Source organism: Microtus oregoni, unplaced genomic scaffold (assembly GCF_018167655.1).
Source record: "Microtus oregoni isolate MIOR12 unplaced genomic scaffold, Mior012 000004F_ref0000308, whole genome shotgun sequence".
Classification (NCBI taxonomy): domain Eukaryota; kingdom Metazoa; phylum Chordata; class Mammalia; order Rodentia; family Cricetidae; genus Microtus; species Microtus oregoni.
This window is the reverse complement of record NW_024543063.1, coordinates 7,554,213-7,580,823: the sequence shown is the minus strand read 5'-3', so window position 1 is coordinate 7,580,823 and position 26,611 is coordinate 7,554,213. Positions and strand designations below refer to the sequence as shown.

Here is a 26,611-nt window from a genome sequence, read left to right as displayed (position 1 = left end):
CTAGACCCTGGATTCCGTCCACTCCTCACCTAGGAGGCAGGCAGGCTTGAATTCTGAATCCCATGCTCTGCTGGCCGGGTGGACAAAGCGGGAGCTCCTGCGCTCTGCAGTGTTGAGTTCATTCATGTTGCAGTCTGAATTTCTGCCCTGTTCCGTCCGCTGACTTGTGATGTGTCTCTGGCCTTTGCTTCCCAGTGGTCAGGGCACTGCCCAGGTCACACTTGGGCTTTCTCACCTCGCTGCTGCTCCTTTGTATCCTCTGAGCTTCCTCGTCGGTGGGTACAGCTGAGGAGCCTTTCACGTGTTGGGCTATTTGCAATTTCGGCACTCCATCTTTTCATACCTTTGATCATTTACAACTCACCCGTGTTTTTGAATGCTTTATAAGCATTCCTCCAGTCTTGCTACAGATCCTAAACTGTCTTCGAATTCACAATCCTCCTGCCTCACCTTCTCAAACACTGGGATTACGGTATGTTACACATAACTGAACAGGTCGCCTCTCGCCCTAAGACAGGATCTTTTATCTTTAAAGATTTATTTATTAATTTAATTTATTGATTTAAAGATATTATGTAAATGCGTGTTTTGCCTGAATGTATGTCTGTGTACTATGCCTATGCCTGGCGCCCACGGAAACCAGAAGAGGGCATCAGATCCCCTGGAACTCCAGTTAGATGTATGTTTGTAAGCTGCCACAAGGGAGCTGGGAATTGAAGCTCAGCCCTCTGGGGCAGCTCTGCTCCATCTTTCCAGCCCCTAAGACAGAGGGTCTTATGCACCTTGAATTTACTAAGTTGTGGAGTATGACCTTCAACTTCTGATCCTTCTGTCTTTAACGTCCTTGAACTTCAGTCCTCGAGTACAGGCTGGATCCACCACACCACCCCCGTTTATTTAATGCTAAGAATGAACACAGACCTTGTGCATGCTGGGCAAACTCTAACTGAGCTTTATCCCCAGCGCATAGTCATTAATATCCTCCCTGTTTCCGACAGATGTTAGTCCTTTGGAGCAGCAGTAATACAAATAGCTAAAACTTAGTGACAGCTACTTTGTGCTAGGCACTCTGCGGAGACTTACGCTCTGTATTTAATTTTCATACTCACATAGGTATGTGAGTCACCGAGAGGCCTAGCCTACCCAGCACAGTAGGCTGGTTCCTGACCTGCCTTCCACAGTCTGGATGCTTTGTCCCCTCCCCCTCCGCCTAGGCTAAGCCAGGCTTTACCTGAACCTTCAGGAGACTGCTTCCTTTAAGGTCTGCAGCTATATTTTAAGAGTAATTGTGATGATTTCCACGTTAGAAGAGAATACTAAATTTCACCATCTGAGCCCTAGACTGACCCATCTGTCTACCCGAATCCACCAGAACTGTACCTGGAGTGGAAAAGGCCTAATTCCTTTCAAGGGAGGCTCCCAGAGCCGAGTGCAAGGGTTGAGGGAAAGGGGAGCATAAAGAACACGGATACGATGCAAAACTCCTGGCTGGAATTCCGATTTCAAAACACCCCATGAGGTCTTGACAGATACGACAATCTGCGTTAACGTCTGAAGTCACTTTGAAAATTTAAACGGTATCTGTCGCCGGTGATGGCAGTGAGGACTGACTCAATGGGTTGCCGGATTTGGATCTGTGACATTAAAGATACGCTTGCTCCGGCTTCCAAGTTGCCGCTTCCATTCCCTACCATTTATCACGGCGGCGGAAGGCTGATTCGGCCTCACTGAGGCAATTCAACCCTACAAGCCACTGTCCAGACCCATGAGACGACTCATACGAGCAGCCAAGCGTGGGCTTTTGCTCCATTGCTTCGCAGTGCTTTCATTCACTGAGCGTCTCCTTCTGTGCCAGTGGAGCCTGGGCAGAGGAAGTGTGAATATGCTGACACGTATTGAGTTTGCAGACTGCCTAGCGGGCAGCTCTCCTCCCTTAGTAGCTGTTCCCTAAAGCCGTGTTTTCTCTCCGCTTAACTGCTTAACCACTGCCTTCAATAAGCTTGATTCTGGGCGGGAGGACAAGAGTCTCCCCCAAAACCGAACACCGGAGGTCTCCGTTAGACAGTCGGAGGCGCATACTCTGGGCCCAGGGGCAAAGTCCCCTAAGGATCCAACCCCGATTCCTCAGCTGGTGTTGTTAAGGAGGAAGACAAGGAGGAGCGTTGGCGGGAACTGCACGCGGGCGGTGGAGGCGCCAGTCCGCCAAGCCGCTTCTCTCAACCAGTCGTGGCTCTCTTGGCCCCGCCCCTCCATGATGCCCCGCCCCCTGAAGCCAGGACCCGCCTTTGCTAAGCACTGCCTCCCCCCCCCCCCCAGCTCCAGACCCTGCCCCTACTCGCTCTAGCCTGGAATTGACCACGCCCCTTCGAGCATGCCCCGCCCACGTTAGCCCCAGCCTCACCTAGGCCCCGCCTCTCCGCCTGAGACTCGCCCCTAGCGTGAAGTTCCGCCCCGGGTCTTCTACGCCCCAGCCTGGGCTTGACCCCGCCTCTCGCTCCCGCTCCGCCCCCAGTTTTGCCCCAACCCTCCCGCGGTCCGTGCTTGCGCTCCGCCCTCCTCGCGCCCGCTGTCTGAGCCCGGGACCCGCCTGCACTCGCGCCCCGCCCCGGCCCAGACCACCTCTGAGCCCGCGGGCGAGAGCCAAGCCCTCTGAGCTGTCGCGGCGTACCGGCACTTCACCACCTCCGCCCCTCGATCTCCGTCGCCGTGGTTCCCGGAGCCGCGCGCGCCCCCGGCCGGGCGAGCCCCGCACGACGAGGGAGCCGCAGGACCCGCCAGGCGCCATGCGAGCCAGGTAGGCGCGGCGAGAAACCCGGGGCCGGACGGCGCACCCTACCCCGGCGCGCGGGTTGGCTTCGGGCTGCATCCTGGGCTCAGGGGTGCGGCCATCCCGAAGCAGCTCCAGATCCCTAGAGCTCCATGTGCCCTGCCCTCTGTAGTCACGGCCCGGCTCTGGCTGCCGATCGTGGTCATTAGGGCCTGGGGCATAGGGAGGGCTGAGAGGGGTCGCGGGTGCTACTCACACAGTTCTGGGGAGGAGCGAAGGGCGCGCGGCTCCGGGTTAAACTTGGTGACAATGCACATTTCAACTTCTTTAGAGAGCCCTCCCGGAGGATGAAATTGAAAACTCCAGTTTCTGTCTTGGAGATCTAGTGACCGAGCACCCTCGAGGTGACAGCTCCGGGGTGCGCGGGTGGGTGGGAGCAGCCGGCTGGGGTAGAGGAGCGTTGTTCTGCAAGTACTGTTTACCGGGAAGCCGCTCTGCGCCCCCGAGTGTGTCTTGTTAGAGGGTCCCAGTTTGGGGGCCGGGAGTCTTCTAGCTGGGATCTGGAGGTGCAGTGTGTAGGTTTGGAGGGCTTCACGGTGCGGACTGGGGGGCTTGCTAGTACTGGCCCTTTCCGGGCGCCAGCAGATGCCCCACGGGAGGAGCAGTGGAGAGCTGGCTGGCCGCTCTGCGTGCACAGAAGGTTGTGGAGCCTCGTGGATCAATGAGATTTTAAAGGGAATACCGTGCTGGGTTTTATTCATGTTTATTCTTCCCCTTGTTAGTGCAGCTGATTGGTGCTCTGTGCTATTTTGTGATTTAGCAGCAGAAATAAAGTTCGCATAACTTTTGTTCTGATTATAAAAGCATTGAGTGTCCAGAACAGAAATAAACAGCACAACAGACCCATGCTGATTCCACATTCGTGGGGAGGGGGTGTCACACCTTGTAGATTTAATCATTGAATTATACCTGGCGCCTTCTTGCATAACCCCCCAAAAAACCCCTTGCGTGAAACCATACCCTCCCCACCCTTCTGATTGTCTCGAGTGTCCAAAGTTTGGTTTTTTTTGGCGTGCCTCACCACAAAGGCTGTTTCTGATAGTCACGAGTCTCCCTTTTGATGTGCTGGGGTTTTCCATGAGATGGTGGGTATAGCTTGAGAGAATGGAGACCCGGTACCTCAGCCCTGTTCGTGGTTTTGGTGTCGAGCCTTGTAAATATGACAGTAATGATTCCCAGTCTGCTTCCTAGGCCACCATAAAAAAAAATAATGGGTGGTTTGCGGAGCGTTTTGGCATCCTTAGATGGACAGCGGCTGTATTTCAATGTGCTGGGGAGCATTTAGCTGTTCTACGGTATCATCCTGTAAAACAGGCTACCTCCAGCTTGGCTACCCTGCCCTGGAAGCAAGATCCAGGCAGGCCCCAGGGATCCCAGAACACACTCTTATTTCCCTATCGGTGCAGGCCAAGTCCTTCAAAGTGGGAAGCTTGGGAGCAGCTGGTGTTCTCAAGACGGCTTTCCTGCAGCACCTTCTGGACTTGGGAGGATGGGTGGATGTCCTGAAGTCAGGGAGTCCTGGTGCCAGCTACAGGCAAAGCTGTGGACTGTCCTGTAAAATGCCTGCCCGGTCATCCTCCATGAGGGAACAGTTGGTTCTGGGAGGATATATGAAGCGTACAACCTGGTTTTCCAGAGATTTGTTTTGTCTCCCGTGTTTACCGACTGAACAATGACCAGCTCCAAGGCCGGCGGCAGCCACGCCAGCGAGGCCTCTGTGGACTTTCCTTTCTTTCCTGTTGTCCCCAGGTCCTGGCACCAGCCTTTAATGTTCTTAAAGAACAATTAATAGGGACCCAGACAGAGAGGTGAGGCACACAGGCTGCCTTTTGTCCTCACCCTGTCTCCCAGCCAAGAGCCCAGCTGGAAGATTCTCTGTGTGTCACTGGTGACCCTCTGATAGTTTCATTTTTAATTGTTGCTCCCCCTGCCCCCCCTCCAGCCCCCAGCACTTTGATGTGGCCTGGGTCTGGTTGCAGATGTGAGCTCAGGCACAGGGGCTTGGAAGGGTCCAGAAACCTGGCCGGATAAATTGTTGATAAAAGCACCCTTCATTCCTGCTATTGTTAACACAAGTTGTGCTGTTAATTTTCTGGGCCAAGGTAGAAGTCGGGGACTGGGGGAGTACATCTTCCTGGAATTTCTCCTTTGCTGTTTGCTAATCCAGCAGCAGGCTGGAATTATTCCCCTCTGGGCTGTTTGCATAGACTTTCTTTTTATTCTCTGGTTGGTTTCTAGTCTGAGAATGAGATAGGAGAATGAATGATGAATGGGGTTTACGCCCTTGATTCCTGGGAGGCCTCCTGTGTTTGAGTCCTCTGTTCCCAGCCAATTAAGAGCCCTTGGCCCTTGGAAACCATGTGGGAGGTGTGTGTGTCTGTGTGTGTGTGTACATGCGGGTACGCACCTCCTGGGTGAGAAGGCCATTGGTGTTTCTCTGAGAGCCGTTGACCGGAAGGAGGCCAGAGCCACTGTGTTCCTAACTTGCAGTCCTGGCTCAGGGCACAGCATCGTAACTCACTGTTGGAATCAGCAAGCAGACAGCCTTCCCACTGCTTTGTTATTTTCGGCCTGGACACCTGTATGGGGTTGTGTTACCATCTTTCTCCTAAGACTTGGAGTCAGATCCCTGGGACATTTCCCAGGGCTCTAGAGATAAGTATCAACTTTTCTTTGTCCCAAGGTTATAATCCGCCAGCCAGGGATGGGATAACCGGCAGATAGCCACGCTCACCTCAGTTACATTGACTCCCACAGCCCTGGGCCACCCCATTTCTAACACAGCTTCTAGTGGCTTCAGATAGGTCCTGCTCCACAGAAACTTGCACAACACAAGCTGTACAGCTGCCCCACTTTGAGGAGTGACAGAGAATTATTGACCAAACCCCAAGACACCCAGGGAACAATGCATGTGCATTCAGTGTCCTGCAAGAAGCCTTGGCCAGCTACTCAGCAGGCCCCAGGACATCTGTGTTGCATAACTCCACACCCCAGGCATGGAGGCCTGCTCCTGGGAGAAAATGTGAGCCTCTAGAGGGCAGAGATTGCACAACCTTTCAGAAGTGAAGAGGCATTTGGGGTTGAGTTTTAAGAAGCCCATCTAGACTCTTGCCTACCTGCCAGGTACTCTGCCCTTTCGACAGTCAGCAAGCCCTGATGCCACTCAAGAGAACTAGACATCTGTTGTGTGACTGTTGCCTCCATTGCATTCTGCAGGGAAGCTTCTTAAACAGGAGGGTAAGCAACTCAAAATAGCTTCAGGAAGTCCCTGAAACTGACCAGATTCACTAGGCCCCTTTCTGGAGTAAGCAATAAAAGCTGAGTGTCACTCACAGATGGGCCTAGCTGCAAGCAAGATCAGACCAGCTGCCTGCAAGAGGTCTAGACGGACTGAATTACTTAGAAAGGACACCCTTTAACCTGTTGAACTGCCTGCAGGCTGTGCCCTGTGCTCCAGGTTCCCTGATTTTGTGAGCTGCCACCTATGTTGGGGTGGGGCTCTCTTTGAGTAATTTTCTGCTCCTGTAAGTAAGGAACCCCACACTCACACTCCTGTAAGTAGCCCCAATAAAACTCATTGGTCCACCAAGCTGGATTTTGGTGGTGTTTGTACTTTTGTCTGTGGTGGGCTCCCTGCGGGGTGAGTAGGCGTGTGTAGCCTCTCCCCAGGAAAAGCCTTGTCGCACAACGTCACATGGAGAACTCCAGTGACACTTTTTGTGCTCTTTGGAGTCTTCCTCTATGCACTTTAGGGAGCCCGCACAAATAACTTATTGACAGGAAGACTGGCAGAATTCTGCTAACTCTTCCTCCTCCATAGTTGGATGCATGTTTGAGCCGGGATTTGAACCTGGACCTGTGTATTCCAGAGGCCTCCATCGCCCCTCACAGAGTGCTGAAATGAAGAAACAAAACACCCCAGTCATGCATCCGGGGAGTGTTAAGAAACAGGCATGGAAATAGCTGGATGCCGTCTTTCTTACACAGTTATGAACTAGTTCACACTCGGGAAGGTGATGAAACCTCGGCCTCTGGAAGGCAGCCAGTGCGCACCTCCACTCCTGCAGCGGGCGTCCTCACCCTGCCTGTCTGCAGGGCAGAGCTTGATGTATCTGGAAGATCTGAGGTTCTGCAGTGGGGAGAAGCCAGGCAGAATCAACCAGAAGCCTGCCCTTGTACCACCGAGAGAGGTGTCCTGGGCTGGTGATCTCACAGAGTTAAGATTGTAGGACGACTGTTAAGTAAACATAAGATAAGGATTCCACCTTCCTTTTTACAGCCAAATAAATGACATGTTAATGAGATTATTCTTATCTGCTCAGTGGAGACTTGTTCCAGGAGAACTTTGGGGCTGCCTGTTAGCCCAACTCTTCTGAAAAGATTGAAAAAAAATTTTTTTATGGCTTTAGTTTTTTTTTCAGCCTTCTCCTAGCCACCATGAAGAGCTCAGATCTCAGGACCCTCCTGAAATCTGAGGGCCTGTTTACCCAGCATCCGGTGTAGGAGGCTAGGAGCCAGGTGTGTGCTGGGAACCTGCTCCAGGGGAGAAAAACAAAGAGCCTGGATGGTACCATCTGCCAATTTCTGTGGTGTAAACACTCCCACCCTGGCTGGTTTTAAGCTCACAGCGTGGGCTGACAAAATTTCTACACGTTTAACTATATGTGGTAGCCAACCAAAAAGAAGAAAGAAAGAAAGAAAGAAAGAAAGAAAAAAGAAAATGAAAAACCTGATTCCAGCTCACCTTGCATGTGCCGAGCCCCTCCACCAACCCTTTCAGTGAGATGACATAGTTGCCTAGCTTGAGCAGGGTCTGCCTGGAAGCAAATGTTGCAGAGGGTTTTGAGAGACACAGTGCACCTAACACCAGGAAGGGAGCTTCAAAACCCAGGCTGTGTTCAAGTCACGAGGAAACTTGACAATGTGCTTTCCACTCCCACCAATAATCGCTCTAGGTGTGGGCCTTCCAGGTCTACAGAGTTTAGAGTATGTGTGTGCTTGTTTGTGTGTGTGTTTGTGTGTGTGCACGTGCGTGTGTGCGTGTGTGCACACATGCGAATGTTTTACAGCTGGAGGCCAGGCATATCAACCTTGCTGTTATCCTAAGGAGTAACCCACTTTTGGAAAAATTTTTAGATCTATTTATTTTATTTTGCCTGCATCTATATATGTTCACTCCATGCATGCCTGGCTCCCAAGGATGTCAGAAGAGGCTGTCCGAGGGTGTCTGATTCTCTTAAGATTGGAGCTACAGGTGATACCACCATGTGGATGCTGGGAAATGAACCCAGGTCCTCTGCAAGAGCAACAAGTGCTCTTAACTGCTAAGCCATCTCCAGTTCTCCACCTTACTTTTTATTTTTAAGACCAGGTCTCAGTGGCCTCAGACTCACCAAGCAGATGGGACTGACCAGTGAGCCTCCTTAGCCCTGCGATTACAAGAGTGCACAGTCCCGATGAGCTTTTTTAGTGGATCGTGGGAACTGAATTCAGGTTCTCCTGTTTTCCAAGGGAAGCACTTTACCCACTAAGCCGTCTCCCCAGCCCATTAGTAACTTACAGAAGTACCCAGGTAATGCCCACAGGATCCCAGGCTTGGCTACCACTGTTATATACAATTTGTGTGAGAAGAGAATTGAGCTGGCAGCTTAGGGTAAGGCATGGAGCAAATCCTGAATTTGCATTGTGTGTGTATGTGGGGAGGGGGCAAGGGGAAGGCGTTTTTTTTTTTTGTTGTTGTTGTTGTTTTTTGTTTTTTTGTTTTTTTTTTTTTGCTGGTGTAGATTATTCAGGGAAGTGCTGTGTTCTTGGGGGAGGCAGGCAGAGGGCAGTTTCCTCAGCTGTCTCTTGATGTCCCCTCGTTTGGTCTTGGTTGTTTCTTCTGGTTTGGAAGAAGACTGGGTAGGATGGATTTGGTCCTTGGGTGTGTATGATGAGGGGATCTTGCATGTTAAAGCAGAGGCGGGGAATCCCAGCATCCTTCCTGAGGGTTATGTTGGTAAAGGAGAAAGTCCAGGGCTCCATCAAGGGACTTTTTAAAACTATTGGCAGCTTATATGTTTTCTCTGCCACGATTAGCAGTAAAATTACTTTAAAACTAAGAGCTTTCTTTAGCAGCATTATGTGCAGGAGAGAAAAGTGTCCTTCAACCTTGGCTAGCTATGGTTAGCAAGACATCTTCAGCCCCAGCCAGCTGCGGTTAGCAAGACGTCTTCAGCCCCAGCCAGCTGTGGTTAGCAAGACATCTCAGCCCCAGCCAGCTATGGTTAGCAAGATACCTTCGGCTCCAGCCAGCTCTGGTTAGCAGGTCTGGTTGAGAAGAGGCATTGGAGTCCCCTGGGTGAAATTGTGAAGGAGACAATAGGTCACAGGCAGGGGAGAGAAGAACAGCAGTAGAGGATGCAGGTCTGGGCTCTTCTCTGCTTTGTGGGAAGAAGGGCTCAGGAGACTTATGTAAAACTGCTGCCTGGGGTCACCGGTGTAGGTGGACAGGAGGGCCAATGTGTGCTGATGCAGAAGCAGGTGGGGGTCAGGTGCTGTGTAGGAAAAAGGGACTGAGAATCCCAGGATGAAGGCCTGGAATTGTTTGGGTTAGGCCTGACCTATGAGATAGGGGGAACTTCGAGCGGGACCATCTCTAGAGGGTGAGCTGATGGACAGAGTAGCAGGAGCCAGGGGTGACCAAAGGGCTCTCAGATCTTCGGGGTCTGGCATCACATGGGCAATAGGATTGAGGGTCCCAGGGAAGGAGCGAGAGAGGCTCTTTAGGATCAGTAGGCTAAAAACAACCCCCAAGTACCTGCCTAGGTATTAGGTCTGCAACTTTCTGCATAGCCTTAGTGGAAGGCTGGCTGGAGCTCTTGTTCTAAGGTCATGGGATGCCTTCGTCCCCAAGGCCCAATAGAGCTGGATTCCCAAGGTCAAGAGCTGCCCTGTACTATTTACCTGCCTCTCCAGTGCCCTTTTGCCTTTATGTGTATGTGTGGTCGTGGGGTAACATACCTATGTGTGGGTGCACATATCTGTACAGGTGACCACGTTTGTATATATGGAAGCCAGGGGACAGCCTTGGGTATTATTCCTCACACACCATCTCCTTGGTTTTAGCTTTCTGAGGCATTCCCTCTCAACAGCCTGGAACTCAGCAGTAAGCTCCAGGGCTCGCGCTGCCTCTGTAAGTGTATGCTGTCCCTCTCTGCGTTTAGTCACATTGGGTTCTGGGGTTCAAACTCGTTTATTGACCAAGCTTCTTCCCTCCATCCTTACATCTTGTAATCAATGCATCTTCTATTGTACAGTACAGTAGATTTTCAGCCACAGCATGCCAGGTGTGTGTGTGTGTGTGTGTGTGTGTGTGTGTATACCGGCGAAGTGAAACACAGTGGTGATTTCGTCCTGCCATACAGTGACAAGCCTAATTTTCTCTTCTTAGGCATCTTGGCACCCTAAAACTTAGAATATATATGACCAGAGTAATTTCTGGCTTTTGTATTCTGGTTTATGAATAATAATCAATTTACTTACAGATGCTGTCAAGTGGCCATCCCAGAGTTGTAAGCAATTTAATTTTTAATCCAGACAGGCATACCCTGCCTCTGTTTACCCGTGTATGTTATTGCTCTTTGTAAATTAGATTGACTGTTCAATCATTTTAGGATACAGAGTGGTCCATTTGAAATTCACCAAGAATTACGGCTCTGACAGGCAGCAGTGTCAAGAGTTTACATGTGGCCCATGCATAAACGGAGAGTCAAGGTACTGTGTAACGATCTAGCAGAAAACAGTTCATAGCTACCAATGTCGTGCGTATAAAAAATTCACGTAGTGTGCTGGCCCACAGTGTCCCCGTGCAGCCCAGCGGTGCTCAGAGGGTGATCAGAGCGCAGCCCTGTACTGCTGGCTGCTACAGTTTGCCCTTAGCTCCATCTCTCTCAGGACGTTCTCTCACAAAACTGGTGTTTTCTTGTTGCTGTGTTTCATTTCAGAAATCTGTCCCTAAGGTCTTTGCGAGAACAGTTCTATTCCTGGCAGGTACTGGGAACCATACCTTTATTGGGGTGGTGCCAAGAGATGGCATTTGAATTTGGTGCCTCTCCAAGTCCATAGGGGAGGCAAGACAATGGGCGACAGCAGGACCCAACCCCGACAGCCATCAGCCGCAGTGACTGCTGTGCACACCTCCACACACCTGTTTTCTTCCATGTTTTTCTCAGAATTGTTCGGAAGAGGCAAACGGTATGTCACTGTTTGGCGACACCCGTGACACTCACTTGGAATAACTGCGTTTTAACATAGGAGTTTTTCTGTGGTTTCAGATTCTTCTGAGTTGGTAGGGTTTTTCCCTCTAGCGGGCATTGCGACATGTCGATCAGTAGCTGTTTCTTTGTGGTCAGTCAAATCTGAAACAGGCTAGTTTGCATAAGCTGAAGTCGTCCAGGAAGATCCCCGCTGGGAATTAAATAACTGACTACCTATCGGGTTCCCCTCGCATACTGCATTCGCACCAGGCCATTGTAGCAAACAATAGCTGAACGGAGCCATTGGTGAGCTAGAATCTGAGAAGTTCCTTTTCCCAAGGGGCCTCTCCGGTGGCCTTTCGCTGGGCCTGTTTTGAAGGGAGGCGTGTCACAGTGCAGAAAAACCTGGGTTTCGCCGTCACAAACCTGCAGGCTTCCTTTTGGACGTTGGGTCTGTAAGTGGTGACCTCAGGGTTGGGATTTTCAAATGAGATCATGAGAAATATCCACACCCTGTCTCAGGTGGATTCGGGGTACCTTCTAGCTTGAGGGGAGTCTCTCATGAGTCTTGTTCACACAGTGGAGTTTGTTCACAAATACTGGGTGAATAGAGGAACGTTTTATGGCCAGCAGAGTGACCAGGGGTAACTTGGTCAGGGACGTCTCATCATCAGAACAGAGTACTGGGGTTTGATTCTTTTTACATTCCATCTGACCTTTAAAAAGCAAGCATGTTTACTTACCCTTTGTTCACTGTTCTGGGAGGAGGAGGAAGAAGAGGAGCAGGGTAGAAGTAGAGGAGGGGATAGGAAGAGGAAGAAGAGAGATGAGATACTGCAGTTTGCTCTCCAGGCCCCAGACATAGGTTGGTCTGCTCTGTGTAGCAAGACCCTAGGAGGATGGAAGCATGTTGCTAGCGGTCCCTGGGTCTTGCTTTGGTCAGGGGTTGGGAAGCATCCCTTGGCCACTGTGAATGCTTTAGAGATGCATGAATTGTTAACAAAATAGATGCTTTTCTTTTCTAAAACTTATCACAAACAAGAAACCTGTTTCTGCGTTGAATTCACATCATTACTCAATAATTGTATTCTCCTTTTAGAACGAAAGTGCTAAAGGGGAGGACGTTCACGTCAGCGGTGGTCCACAAACCCCATGATGGAGCCATTCACATTTTTATGTGAATGCTGGTGCTCCTGGCATGCCGGGATTTTTTTTTTTTTTTTTTAAACTGCATGTTTGAAGTTGATGTTTTCAGGTTGATAAACAGGATTTGTTTTCCTGCTTTTGACATCAGGTTCATGGTGGCGTTTACCCTGTATATTTTGTTTTATTTTATTGAGACAGGGTCTCACTATGTAGCCCTGGATAGCCTAAAATTTGCTGAGTAGACCAAGTTGCTGGAACTCATGGGAGCTCCTCTTGCTGCTGTCTCCAGAGCCCTCAGTGTTAGTATTAAAGGCATGCTTGCTTCCACGTGACCACACAGTTCATAGTTGCCCTGATGATATGTCGCATTTCAGGGAACATCTTATTAACATAAGCTTGCGTCTTTCAGTCTGAACTTCTCTGAGGATGAGTTTTACTTTTATGTTGTTCAGAATCTGTAAAGCACTTCTCAATCGTATTGACTGTTGGTGGCCAGCATCCCTGTACAATAAATCCCTCGCCAGGCAATGCCACTGATGGCGGCCTCCCTTCCTCACCCCTCTTAGGGGCTAATTCCCCAAGGTGCATTGCTCTTGGACTCTGGGGTGGGGGGAAGAGTTCCACCTAGAACCGGAGCAGGTGGTGACTTCCGCAGATGTTTAGGTTCGGAAGCCGAGGCCCTGAGCTCTTCAGAGAGACTGCGTTGTGAATGGTGTCGACATGACTTTTTGAACCTCCGAGTTCATTGAGAGATGTTCCCTGGTCCAGGCTGCTGGCGGCCAGGCCGCAGTTCTGCCTTCACACTGCAGTCTGCTGTCACAGGACTGCTTCAGTCTGGCAAGAGAGGAAGACCAATTTATAGGTGGAATATTTTTTTGGCCTGTCTCCTGAGAGTGGTTTTGGCACTGGCTGTCTGTGTGACTCATCAACCTTTTGGTAACATGAAGCAGCATTTTGGGGGCCCTGTAAAACCCGATGGAGGGTCACGGACTGATTTGGCTGGCAGTCTGGACCTCTCAGGGCTCCTTTGTTTTGTTTTGTTATTTGGTCTTGAGTGCCAGGCACACACCACCACCAGCAGCAGCACCCCCCCCCCCCCCCCCCCGCCACTGCTGCTGTATTTGACTTTAACTCACTCACCCACTGTGTAGGTAGAGGAGTCGGGACCCAGAGACAGCTCTAACTGGGTGTCTGCCCGTCACTGGAGAGATGTTAAAGTATACAGGGGAGGAGGGGAAGGCTCACAGGTTAAAGTCAGGGCAGAAGATTCCCAAAGAATGTTTATGACATGAAGGGTTGCGTAGCCCAAGTGGGTATGGGCAGAGTTTGGAGGACAGTGGGTAGTCAGTTTCCAGGCTTGGGGAATCCAAAGAACCAAAAGGGATACCATGGTGATAGAATTTCCAGAATACCAGGGAAGGATGCCAGAGGAAGGTGCCTGGTCAGACAGGCCCTTCTGGGCTTCCGTCCACTTTGAACTTTATTTGAGGACACTGGGGATATTTGATTAGATGTGAGAGCATGATTTGAAAGGCCAGAGGCCAAGCTGCCCAGGGGATGAGCAGTCCAGGGGGTGACAAAGCTTGGGAGGTGACCCTGCAAAGGACTGAATCCACGGGTCCCTTCATCACAGTCTCGATGTACAGAGGAGTTTGGCTCCCTGCCTGCAACCTCACACGGATACCACACAAGTGGTGCATTTCCCTTCAGTCCTGTGGTGAGATTTTCATAAAATGTAAACCCTCTGTTGGAGAGCCTTTCCCCTACAGCCTTTCTTTGACATTTTATAGCCCTATTGCCTCCGCTCAATGGGAAAAGCTATGTTGAGCCTGCATGTGAACAGGGCTTATCTGAAGTTGATCAATCGGGTGGCCAGTCCCCTAGGAAGACAGTCTTTTCTGGACCAAACTTTACTGTTAACTTGTAGTTCACCGACCACCAGAGTGATGTCTGTTTAACACACAGACACCTAGATACTTGAGTCTTGTGTTTGGGAACCTTGAGTACAGCCTGCTTCGAGAAGCCACAGTCCTAAGCATCCCCAGGGTAAAATTGTAACATTCCTAGGGTTCAGAGGATGCTGCCCTGAAACCCAAGAAAAATGTCATACACATCTTTTAGAAAACTTGCCTGGAAATTGACTGCTTGCCAAGCATGAGTTTCTTACAATGGAGAGAAGGAATGATTTCCTCTGAGCAGGGAGAGAGGAAGGCAGCGATTATTTCTACTGTCAGTGTTGTGTCTGGAGGCTGAGTAACAACAGGTGACGACTGACACTGTCAGAGCAAAATCCCCGATTGGCCGCTTAGGGGATGATGGGAAACTGGGCATCATGACTTTGAGAGTACTCGTTTGTTTGTGGTTGTCTTTTGTCTTCAGTTGACACTGCTGGCAAGCATTCCACAGAGCTCCGCAAACACGGCCCGGAAAGAAACATGCAAAAAAATCGATTCGGTCATAGCTTTGACATGGAGACATGGAGACGGTGGGTCACTCCTGCTGTTTAAGGAAACAAAGCAAAGTGTGCCTTTGAAATGGGAGCAGAGAGGGCCAGAGAAGTGGTGGCTGGTATTACAAGGTCTTGCCAGGCAGTTACGACAGCAGGATCTTTGGATTTATTCAGCCTCCGGGGACTCTCACAGGGCTGACTGGTCCTGACCCTGGTTTACCGAGAAAGAACTGAAGCCAAATAATGATGCCGGAACCTAGAACGCTGTGCCTGAAAACACTAGGCACACATGGCTAACCTAGGCGCCTGAATCTTGTGTCTAACCCCCTACCACTGTCTGCCTCTCACACTTGACTTCTGAGGTTCCCTGAACTGTGGCTACTGTTCAAATTCTTGTCTTCAAGAATTTCAAGTTTCAGAAATTAAGTCATTTTCATGGATGGCAGGCTCTTTGAAACCGACCAATGTGAGCACCACCCGCCTTGCAGAGAATACGAAGCTTTGCTTCATTAAACTGTCTTTAGACTTGAGAGTGGAACCATTGGAAACCGTGGTCCCACTGTGCTGAGAGGCCAAGTGTGTGTATTTTCTCCTCCTGATTCTTAGATATCCATGCCCTACCTATCTCTGTTGTGCCAGGATAACTGTAGTGATAGACAGGGCCTCTAACATTTCAGACAGGCTGTCCAGTATCTTCAGTGTTTTGCATGGAAACTATTTTTCTGACCCCATTGAGGGAGTGGGGACTTTTATTGCAATTGTGTAAAGGAAAAAAGTTAGTCAGAGGGTTGAGGGAGCCATTGGAGCTGAGAATTGCAGAAGCCAGCAGTGAAGGCCAGGCTGTCTTCATGCCTTCATCAGGTTGTTGCTCTTCTGCCCAGTCTGGGTACCAGCCCTCCAGATTCCAGGGTGAGCAGGCCATTGCTGGAACCAGTCTGAGGAGCACCGTTGTAGTTAGGGTCACTGTTGCTGTGAAGAGACACCGTGACCAAGGCAGCTCTTCTACAGGAAACATCTAAGTATGGTGGCTTGCTTATGTCCAGAAATTCAGTCCATTATCATCGTGGCAGGGTGCGTGGCCGCATGCAGGAAGACATGTTGCTGGAGAAATAGCCTAGTATCTTGCAGGCAACAGGAAGTCAACTGACTGTGACACCAAGCGAAACTTGAGACAAGAGACCGCAAAGCCCGCCCCCACAGTGACACACTTCCTCCGACAAGACCACGCCTCCTAATGGTGCTACTCCCATTTTCTTTCAAACCACCACAGTACAGTGGGAGGCAGGGACCTGGGGTCTCGGGTGAGAGGTGAGTGGCAGAAAAATGTCCTTGGGTGTGATCTGAGGAGCAAAGGCAGGAGGCAGAGCTGGACTGGATGAGGGATCGTGATGCTGAGGGGACATGGAGGTGTTAGAGGAGCCTCCACCTTCTCCTTCACGCTGCTTCGCTTTGCCATCTCTCACCTCTCTGCTGCCCGCCCCCCCCCCCCCCCCAGGCTGCCTCTGCTCTGGTCTCTGGGGCGGTTTGTGTGCAGCAGCTACTCTCCACCATCCCGCTCCTCCAGAAACTTAGGCCGTGACACCAACCTTGTTCTCATGGTCAAAGAGACTTCTTCTGTGCTGTGGCCAGCATGGTTCCCTCACCTCACGGCTCCTGCCATCCCCTTTCCTTTTTCCCATCGGCTCTCACTGCTCTTTCTCTCCAGCATCACAGAGATGCTGTCACTGTAGTCACCTAGTTCAGAGCCGTGATGCGAAACCAAGTACTCCTGTATGATGGGACCCTGGCTGCATTCCTCATGGCCTCCTCAGATCCATCAGAGCCTGCTTCTCAGTTGAGGCCATGGGTCATGGCCCACACTGCTATGTCTTGTTGGTGTCGGAGAGGCAACTTTGACCTCAGTGGTCAAAGACATCTCCCTATGCTGTTCCTTCTGACCACCTACCAGCAGGAAGTTCCCAACTCAGTGGACCAGAGTGCTTCCTACTGTCTGTGCAGAAACCCACCCCTTCCCTGAGGGTGACCTGGGCCACCTGGGTCTCTTTGCCAATCCTCGTTGGAAGGAGTGAAGAGGGGGGCATGTTGGACTGTGGTCTACCAGAAAGAGCCTCCTCCTTAAATTAACCAAGTGATAGTCGTGATGCCGGACAGCATATTCTAGAATGACCTTTCTTCTTCTAACCTAGTGATGGCCTATAGAATGTTCTGGGTAGTCTTCGAGCTCTGCTCAGAGAGGGTGTTTGGGGTTGCAATGTTTGTGCTTAGTCTTGGGCACATGAAAAGCACTTGTGTTTTCTTTGTGATGGGGCCCTTGGTGTGGCGCAGTTGAATTGGGGTTGTGCTTTATGTTGTCTGCTGGGTGCCCTTGTCTAGAGCTTCCCCACACTAGTATAGACAGAGGGGTCTGTGTAGCTAGCTGGTGGCTGTATTTCACACCTTGCTGATAGCTTCCTCCCTCTATTCTTTTGAGAGGTAGGCCAGCTGCCCTGGGTCTAGTCTGTGTAGTCCAGGTACAGTGTTCTGGTGTCCTTGGTGTCACAGTGGCTAACACTGTGACAACATGCAGCACAGGGGAGGAAGGGGCTGTGTCTCTCTATACTTTCAGAACATAGCCCGTCATTGAGGGAAGCCAGGGCAGGAGCTCAAAGTCGGAACCTGGACGCAGAGACTGTGGAAGATGCCGTTTGTTGGCTTGCTCCCTGGCTTATGCTCAGCACGTTTTCTTGTATAACCCAGCTCTCCTCTTGATAGGGATTGTGATGACCACAGTGGGCTGGGCCCTCCCACATCAATCAGTCATCAAGGCAGTCTCTCCCAGACAAGGCCACAGGCCAATCTGCTCTGGGTAATTAGTTGAGGTTCCATCTTCCCAGGTTACTCTAGGTTGTGTCAGGCTGACAATAGAAACTAACCAGGAGAGGTCATGGAGATTACTGCAGCCCAGGGTAACGCCCTGGACCTCCTCTCCTCAGTGGGCCCTGCGGGTAGTTTTCATTTGATAGTGTTGTGTCCGCTAGTGTTGTGAGGTGTTTTCTTGTTGCTAGTATCTAGTTTGTTGGTGTTCGCAGTGCTTTGTGTGTGGTTTTCGTTTTGAGCGTTTAACCTTGATCTGTGAATGGCTTTGGAGTATGACTGGTCTCTCTGCCTCAATGCATCATCTCTGTCTTCACTGAAGCGTGGAGATGGTGTGTTAGCACGAATGCTGGTGGGTTTCCTGGGGCCTGGCAGTCCTGCCGCAACCTGCTGTGAGCCACAGTGTGGTCAGTGAGTTAGTCTGGTGTCTTAAGCCTCGCCTCCAGCTGTTCTTCCTGCTTTGACTTCCTGGATTCATGCAGCAGACACAGTCAGGACCCTCCACATGTAGACACACCATTGCAGTCTTGGCCCTTTCCCAAGAACCGAGAGCATGGATTCGATAGTGTCCTCCTCCCGCCCTGCAGGGGGCTGCGGACCTCTTAGTGTCACAGAGTGAGCAAAGACTCCTAAGATGGCATGCAGAATCTGCAGCTGGCTTTCCCTCATTTCCTCTCTAGGCTGCCTTCCCTGCAGCCTCCACATAGACACAACCTTCCATGGAAGGTTGGAGCAAACTTCCTTCCGCCATTGCTGCCTGAAGCCACCTGGAACCCCTGCAAACTGGGCCTTTGTTGTTTGTTTATTGATACAGGATCTCATGTAGCACAACTCACCATGTAGCTGAGGATGACTTTGAACTCCTGATCCTTCTGCATCTACTTCCTAAGGGATGGAATTTCAGGCCCGAGCCATTGTTTAGGGCCAACATGGATGGTGGTGGCGGTGGACAGCACTTAGAACAAGCAGCCATGGAGGCTCACCCCTAAGATCTGAGCGCATAAAACTCTCGGTGCTGTGAAGCATTGCGAGACTGCTGTGTTTGTTTAAGTGATCTAGAAAACATAAATTGGCAGAAGAAATTGAAAATCTATAACTATTGCAATGAGATAAATCACACAGGCATTATTTTCAAAATGGAGTCCTTTGTGGTTAGCTACTTTTCCTGGGCAGGGTACAAAGACAGCATTCACTAATGGACACTGAGGTCACCTGCAGGCCGTCCATCCTGTGCATCTGTTCAGGGGGGAATCGTTTTCTGAACGTCGCCAAGACTCTTCACTAAGCACATGAGGTTGCCTGCCCCTGTGCACTCTGGGTAGTGACAGTTTCAGCCCACCTTTCCTCTTCAGGGTTGGAAGAGCCACAGAGCTGCTCCATTCGCTCTGCTTGGTTGCTTTCACGGAGTCATGACCTAAGCTACTGCATTGCTGGGGAAGATGGACAGCCCCGTCCTTGATCAGACAGCAAGGCTCCTCACGTCTTCTCCTCGCTGCCCTGCCCTCCTTCCTCCAGCCTGGGGTCTGAGGTATGCATTGCAGACAGGGACTGCATGCCTTGGTGGTTTCCCAGGTCGGCTGGGGCTTCAGGTTTCAACAGCTTCTCTCCATCCGTAGGATGAAGAAGAACATCCCAGGTCCCATCTCTGGTTGTGCGGGACCCTTGTGGAAACCCAGGGAACTGTGTGGGAGTTTTGACTTTTGACTGGTGCAGCCTCACAGGGGTTTACTTAGTGATCTGGGGTGGGGGTGGGGGAATCTATTCCTTGATGTATTTTACAGTGTCACTTAGCGGTGCCCACAGCCCAGGCAGATGCAAGCTTCATAACACGGGAAAAGCATGGGGTCCTTCCTTCCTCAGACTCTTCCCTGACTAGCACTGGGGAGACGGAAGGATCTGAGCCAGTCCGCATCTCACATTGAGGTTGAGTTTTACGACTACAGGCCCTGCCTGTTCACTACATTGGGCAACTTGATTTGTAATGGGGACGGTGATTTGTAATGGGGATCATAAGAAAGCACCCCGATTAGAAGTGGTGTGGAGCGTGCCTGGCACGAGCCATGGCCCTGCGCCTTGGAGCCGGCTGTTCCCAGTCCTGCAGGCAGCTGCCTTTTTGCAGGGGGTTCAGGAACTAGTGGTGGGCAGTGAGTCTCAGGAGTCAGTTGTGTGCGGGAGCGGGGCAATCTTGAAGGTGAGTGTGTGCATATGAGCGCTCCTTAGAAGGCAGCTGTTACCGTGGCTTGGATTGTTACCATGAAATGGAATTGGTTCCCTGCTTCTTAAACCTCGGCGGCAGCTGCCAGGCAACTTGAAGGCCTCTGGGCTCTGGCTCGCTGCTCCCCTTCAGTAAAACCCAGGGCCTTTAAGCTTCCACTGATGTCACAGCAGTGGGATATGAGCCCAGGACCCTGGCTGTACCTGAGTGCCATGTCCTTTACCTCCCTACCTGGAACCCATTGTCACCGGTCTTTCATCAACTACCTGGGGACTCTCCCTAATTCTAGAATCTGACCTCCAAGGCATCAGTGTGTGGAGAAACCGAGATACTAAGCAGTTTGCCCAAGCCTTGAGAGTCTGGGCACAGGTAGTTTTTGCCTTGGAGCCGGGAGATCTGCTGCCCGAGACTTTTTAACTTCTGTGTGTGTCTGTTCTGTCTCCTCACCTCGTCATCTACATCCTCAGCACAGCCCGTCCCAGGAGAAGCTGGTGTTTGAACCCTGAGCTTGTTCTCACAGCCCAGGGGCCTACAGCAGTGTCTGGGGCCTGAGATGCTCTGTGGTTGGCTGTATCTTCTAGTGGTTAGGGACCCAGCTTATCCCTGCAAAGGAAACCCACAGACTTAGAGCACTACTAGGGATGACTGTCTCAGGCTAGTATGTAGCAGGGGATGGCTAGTTTTAATTGTCAATGCTATACAATCATCAGGAGACTCTCAGTGAGGGCTCCTCTAGATCTGTTGGTCTATGGGACGTGTCTGCGGGTGATGTCATTGCCTTAACTGATATGGGAAGGCCCAGCCTGGTTTGGGACTCCAGACCGAAATACAGTCGGAAAAGCTAGGTGAGCACTAACCCCTCGTGTGCTGATTGCTCTCTGCTCGGATTATTGATGGGATGTGACTCATTGTTTCAGGTTCCTGCTGCTTCATCTGCACAGCTAGGATGGACCGTATAGCCTGGAACTGTAAGCTCAAATAAGTCCCTTTGACCCAAAGTTGCTGTTGTCACAGCAACAGAAGTATAATGAGAACGCCCCCTACATGACCCACTTGGTTAGATTGGCATAAAGGGTCTGGGGAAGGCAGGTGGTATTGAAACCCCCCTTCCGGAAGCTGTTCTGGGATAAACACAAGCCAGATCATCACCTTAGCCATATTTTTCACCACTCCCGCTGAGGCGGCAGTGAGCTTACAGCCCACTCCAGTTCTACCGAGTAGCTACCTCAAGTGCATCCAGGTGTCGGGACAGGTGTGCGGGACCTGAAGGTCTCACATTTATTACAGCCTGTGGTTAAGCCAGGGTTTCCATCCATGGATTTGTGCTTCCTGTTGCATAATCCACATGGGAGCTGGGACTTGGGCCCCTCTGGCTGGCAGTGGCGCAGGAACATCTGTGAGCAGGGAGGGGCCAGGAGCTTGGAGAAGGGGCTTGAGAGACGCTGGGCAGGTGCCCACAGTCTGCCTAGTGGTGCTAAATCCTGCCGACAGTCTGCTGTGATGACTATGTACATCTCCCCTGTGCGAGCATCCTGCCAATAACACATCACCTCGTAGGACTAGTGAAGAAAACCCAAGACTGGTCCCAGCTGCAAAGAGCCTTCTAAAGCACCTGCCTGGATTCAGACCGTCAAGGCCACCTAACAGCAACTTGTCGGGAAGTTACACAGTAAAGATGAGCCTAAAAAGACAGCAGGTGGCAGCAAGATGATCTGTGGTATCCCAGATGAGACCCTGGAGCAGACAGGACAGTGAGGAGACTCTAGTGGGGAGGTCCAGTGTCTCCCTTCTCTGCAGAGCTGTGCTCAGTCAGCCTGGGTCTGTCTGCGCTGGGTCTCAGTCTTCTTCCCACGGGCAGCTTCCTTGTTCTACCCTAGCCTGGACGTTTAGAGCTGAGCACCTTTAAAGCAATGCTCGGCTCATCTCTTCGAGAGTGAACTTGAGAAAGGGAGAGGAGCCCTGAAGACGATTAATAAACTGCCCGGAATTCAGAGCCCAGGGCACCAGGCCTTGCAGTGAACTGGCAGGTTTATTGGGAATCTGTCAAGGTTCTCACTAATCCTGCTCATGACTTAGGGGTGGGAGGATGGAAAGCAGAATGGGATTAGCTGTCCTGCAAAGTTTACCCAGATACTGAGTCACATCGAGGCACCTGTTGAGTTAAATGCGGTTAGTCAGTGTCTAGAGTGAGCTCAGGTCTTTGGGGTAAGTATTTGTGAGCGTGCCTGTGTGTCGGTGTGTGTGTGTGGGGGGTGTATCACAGAGGACTTTACACTTAAGGTCCTAGTCTTACGAAGACTGTTTCTTTGCAGGACCCCGCTCATACATGCTGGAATCCTCTAGGCCAGCACTTCTCACGTCTTTCTTGCCTGCCCAGAAGGGACCCAGTGATATTGTAAACATGCAGCATCTTAGCCCAGCAGGTCTGGGACAGGGGACAGCAAAGACACTTGCGTGCACTGACGTGGACTGTACAGAGTTCTGAGTGCCTCTCACGTGTTCCCCGTCCACAGTAACCTGCTGGGCGAGGTGAGATAGTGTCTGTGCTGTCAGGAGCTGAAGGATTGTTGATGGGCAGGCTTGTGGCTTGTGGAAGGCTCCTGAGGGAGGGAGAGAAGGAACTGGGTTCCGATCCTTGCCAGGTCTGCTCTGGCCTCCACATCTGAAGCCTCTCAGGTGGGACAGCGGCTGACAGCCCATGGCTTCCATGGTCATGCTGACCATCTTTGCAGGGAGAGGACAAGTCAAGGTGGCTAGTCCCCTGTCTTGGGCCTCTGAGATGTTGTAGTTGAGGGGAGTGTCAGTGGATAGACCCCCTTGTGGCCTTCCTGTGACTCCTCGGTGTAGGCTGGCGTCGGCCTTGCTAGGGGAGAGCCACAGAATAGAATGCCATACAAAGGGGAGCTGGCTGCAGTTCTGTCCTTGTGTTCCTCAGAGGCACAGTGATGGGTGTGCCGCCAGACTTGTCAGACCCTGGTCCACCTTCTTTTCCAGGCTGGGGCCTCAGGCATTGATGTTCTGGGACCACTCTGTTGTGCTGGCTGCACCCAACTTCATATTCACCCCCCTACCCCTGAGAGCTTCCCTCACAGCCCAACATCACGTTTTGTTCCTCACGCCGGCAACACTGCTCTCTGAATCTAACATTTACATTGGAGGCCAGTTAGATAAAACCCCCTCCTCCCACCCAGGCTCTTCCTGGTATGCCCTCCCGGAAAAGCCTGGAGGTTTGTGGAACACTTTTTCAGAGAAGACTTGAGTGTTGGGGTGGGGGCTTGCAGGGCTTTTCAGTCCCCGGGCTGCCACGCACCGTGGTCACAGAAGTTTGCTGTTGTAGCTCCCCGCAACACTTCCCTCCTCTAATCTGTGATTATGGCACCCTTCTTCAACCACCCAGAGAAGGACCACGTTTGTTGGCTCAGCCAGTATCTGATGATGCTGAGGTGTGAGGGGCAGGCACATGTGTCCTCACCGCAGGGACCAGACCCTCCTACCTTTCACTGTATAGAGTCCCATGCCTGTTGCCTGGTTCATCGGGCACTCACTGGGGACCCCTCCTGCTCTCCTTCCTCATTACAGACTGGCAACTCTCCTCAAGCCTGTTTTGGGGAGCAGTGCTGGTGTGATTGACTCCACACTCTGTTTGGGGGAGCAGTGCTGGCGTGATTGACTCCACACTCCTCCAAACAGAATGCAGCTTTGTGTGACACCCAGCATCCAACAGTCAACTGGTGTTTCTTGTTTCCAGAGAGGTACAAACACCCCAGCAGTACAGTGCTTCAGGGTCCCCGGGGAGCCCTGGTCCAATGAAAAGCTGAGTTTTTATAGCCATGGCACCTATATTTAGTAGAAGGTCAAGAGCTGGGGTGATCTTCGAGTACTCTAATCCCGCCTGGGAGGAGCAGTCTCACCTCAGAGTAGAATCCGAGGCCACTGTTGAGGTGGCAAAGAGGATTTCCAGGGAGTGCTGTGGGCTAGAGCTGGCTTGATTCTTTCTCTGAGCAAGATGAACAGGAATCTGAGCAAGATGAACAGGAATCGGGGATGTGCAGAAGAAGCAAGCTGAGTTGTTGTAGGCTCTCAGTGTGCTCAGTAGCTAGTGTCACTTCCCTGGGGTGCAAGGGACCAAGCCAGGTGATTCCCTAAACTTTGTGTGAGTGTGTATGTGTGTGTTTGTGTGTGTGTGTGTGCATGTGTATCTGTATGCATGCTTGTGTGTATATATGTTACATATATCTATGTGTGTATGTATATATATAATTGCATATATATGTGTGTGTGTATATATATATTTGCATATGTTGGCATGGTCATTGAAGAATCTTAACAAACAACTCTTGTCCAGGCTTATGCAGCCACTGTCAGGTCAGACAGAGAACTTCAGCCCTAGCTTTGGCGGGCCTCAGCTGTTTTTTGTTTTTTTAATTATTTTTGAAAAGATTTAAAACTAAAAAAAAAAAATATATGCCTATGAGTGTGTTTTTACTTGCATGTATGTATGCCATGTATGTGCCTGGTGTCCGTAGAGGCCAGAGGAGGACATCAGATTACCTGGAGTGAGAGTTCAGATGGTTGTGGACCGCCATGAAGGCCCTGGGAACTGACACCTGGTCCTTTGGAACAGCAGTAAATGCTCCTAACTGCTGATCCTTCTTCCTAACTCCAGTTAGTTTTAGCCTGGCAGATCTTAAGCATCAAGAGCCATGCTTTTCCTGGGCTGTATGTTGACCCTCCTCTGCATGTTTGCAGTTATACCATACTGAGTTCAGTCTGCTATTCCCTCCTGTCTTTGGCTGGCCTACATTCTGCCTCTAATAAAATTCATTGGAATGCTAATGTTTTAGATTGGAGCAAGGTTGGTGGAGTACTTGCTCAGTATGAACAAGGCCTTGGTTCCATCTTCAGCACCATTAGACCAAGCATGCCTGTAATCCCAACACTCTGGGTAAAATAGGGAAAAGTAGAAGTTCAAGGTCATCCTAAGCTATTTTGGGAGTTTTAGACCCAGCCTGGGCTATATGAATCTCTGTGTCAAATCAAAGCAAAATACAACCAAAGGTCAATGTCTCTTCTGTGATTAGATGTGTTAGAATGCTTGGTAACTTGTTGACTTTGTGCACAAACTGCCCTGTGGTTGGGATGAGGGTGGCTTCACACTCTCAGCCAGCGGGGAAGCCAAAAGCCTCTGTCCGCTCCAACCACATGATGCAGGAAGCTAATTCCTTCCTTTTGAGCCTTGATGAGATCTCGGCCTTGATTGAGAGGCTGAGACCCTGAGAGAAAAGGGTCTCTTCATTCGGGTAAACCAACCCTGATTCCTGAGCCACTGAAACGATGGTCAGCCTCTGTGGCTCGTGGTCATTTGCTGTGTTCCATTTCTTTTGGCCCACCAGCCTGCCCTAGGGTTCACCTGCACCATGCATAGCTGATTTTCCCCCACCTTCACCATGGGCTTGTCTGTGGCATGCCTGTTTTTGGATTGACTTCTCCCTTCTTCTCCTGAAGGATGATAGAATGTTACAGGGGAGGCCTTTGTCCTGTCTACAGCATGTGCACTGCCAGTGGAAGCCGAATTCCCTGCACCCGAGCCGTCCCTCTCCCCTGAGCTCCACACTGACCACCTTGTGATACTAGAGCTGGTCAGCCCAGAGCAAAGTGTATCTGATAGACTTTCAGTGCAGGTACAGCTGCTACCACTCCTCCAAACTCATGTTTTTATTCCGGTTTGTTCCAACCAGAGGATTCTTGGCGTGTTTTTCGGTCTACTTTTCTCATTGAGCCCTACAAATTCGAGTTTTCTAGAACATGGCAAATACTGGCTCTTCATCTGTCTCTCACTTCAGGGACCCTGACCCCACCCCCACACCCCACAGAGGCCTTTAAAATATATAGAGGCTTGCTGGAATCCTTCTGTCCCTGGGGACAGTTGGCAGGGTTGTTTTCCAGGCTTTTCCAGCTATGACCTGAGTGCTCAGGCCCTGGACTCGGCTTTCTGAGCACAGCTCTGTCGAGGTGGAGTGTGGTTTCCATCCGAGAAAGCCCTGCTCGGGCTCCGCTTTTTCTGTGGGCTGCAAAGGAATGTGGGCCCCTGGCTGAGTGAGTGTTCAGAACACACACATTCCTGGAGCAAGTTAAAATTAGAAGAAAAAAAAAAAAACCCGCCACATTTCCTGCCATTCAGGCACAGGCTCTGGTGTTTGTTTGCACAAAGGCTCTTTGGGTAACAATCTGAAGTGGGTTTGGGAGGAATGGGAGGTGAAGTCATGATTTTTCAGGAGGGAGGTGAGCGGTTTCCATGGAGACCTTTGTTGTGGGCGTCACCGGCTTTGAGCCCTTGCAGCATGATACTGGAATGGAAGGGAAAAATGCTGTCAAACAACTCCTTTTGATAGGTCACAAGAAGAATTTAATTTCATTTGTTTGTTTTGTAGAAGGCAGCTGTAAAGGGGCATGTAGCAATGCACCTCAACTTTTTTTGACTACTGACCTCTACTTTCTGCCTAGTCTAGGGGAGATCGCTCCCAGCACAGAGTTCTCAGGTACCAGGTTCAGCAGTCTGTCCACACCCGGAGCGTGAGGACTTCACAGTCCGTGTCCACACATGTGCACTGTGACTATTCTAGAATCATCCATGGGACACAGAGTTTCTGGGTGCCCGCTAGGACCCAGGGGCTTTCCAGTGCTCAAGTGAACAGGGCAAAGGTCTTCATAGAGCATTTATTCTGGAGGAGGAGGGGTGAGGAAAAGGGGAGCGTGTTTACCAGAAGGAGAGGCAGGTGAAGCTGGGTGGGGGTTGGGCAAGTAAAGTATGCAACGGTTGATAGAGTGTGTGTGTCCATAACTTTTACTGATAGGGCAAAGAGGCCTTTGCAGATGGAAGGAGC

General features: G+C 50.8%; 1 protein-coding gene across 1 annotated transcript in view; it reads left to right on the top strand.

Moving 5' to 3' along the window:
* Positions 1 to 2,533: 2,533 nt before the first annotated feature.
* Positions 2,534 to 26,611, top strand: part of Sh3bp4 (SH3 domain binding protein 4) — an 82,889-nt gene continuing 58,811 nt past the window's right edge. Inside the window, exon 1 of the mRNA XM_041649897.1 lies at positions 2,534 to 2,794. The gene's annotated coding sequence lies outside the window, so the exon portion shown is untranslated. The remainder of the gene's footprint in view (positions 2,795 to 26,611) is intronic.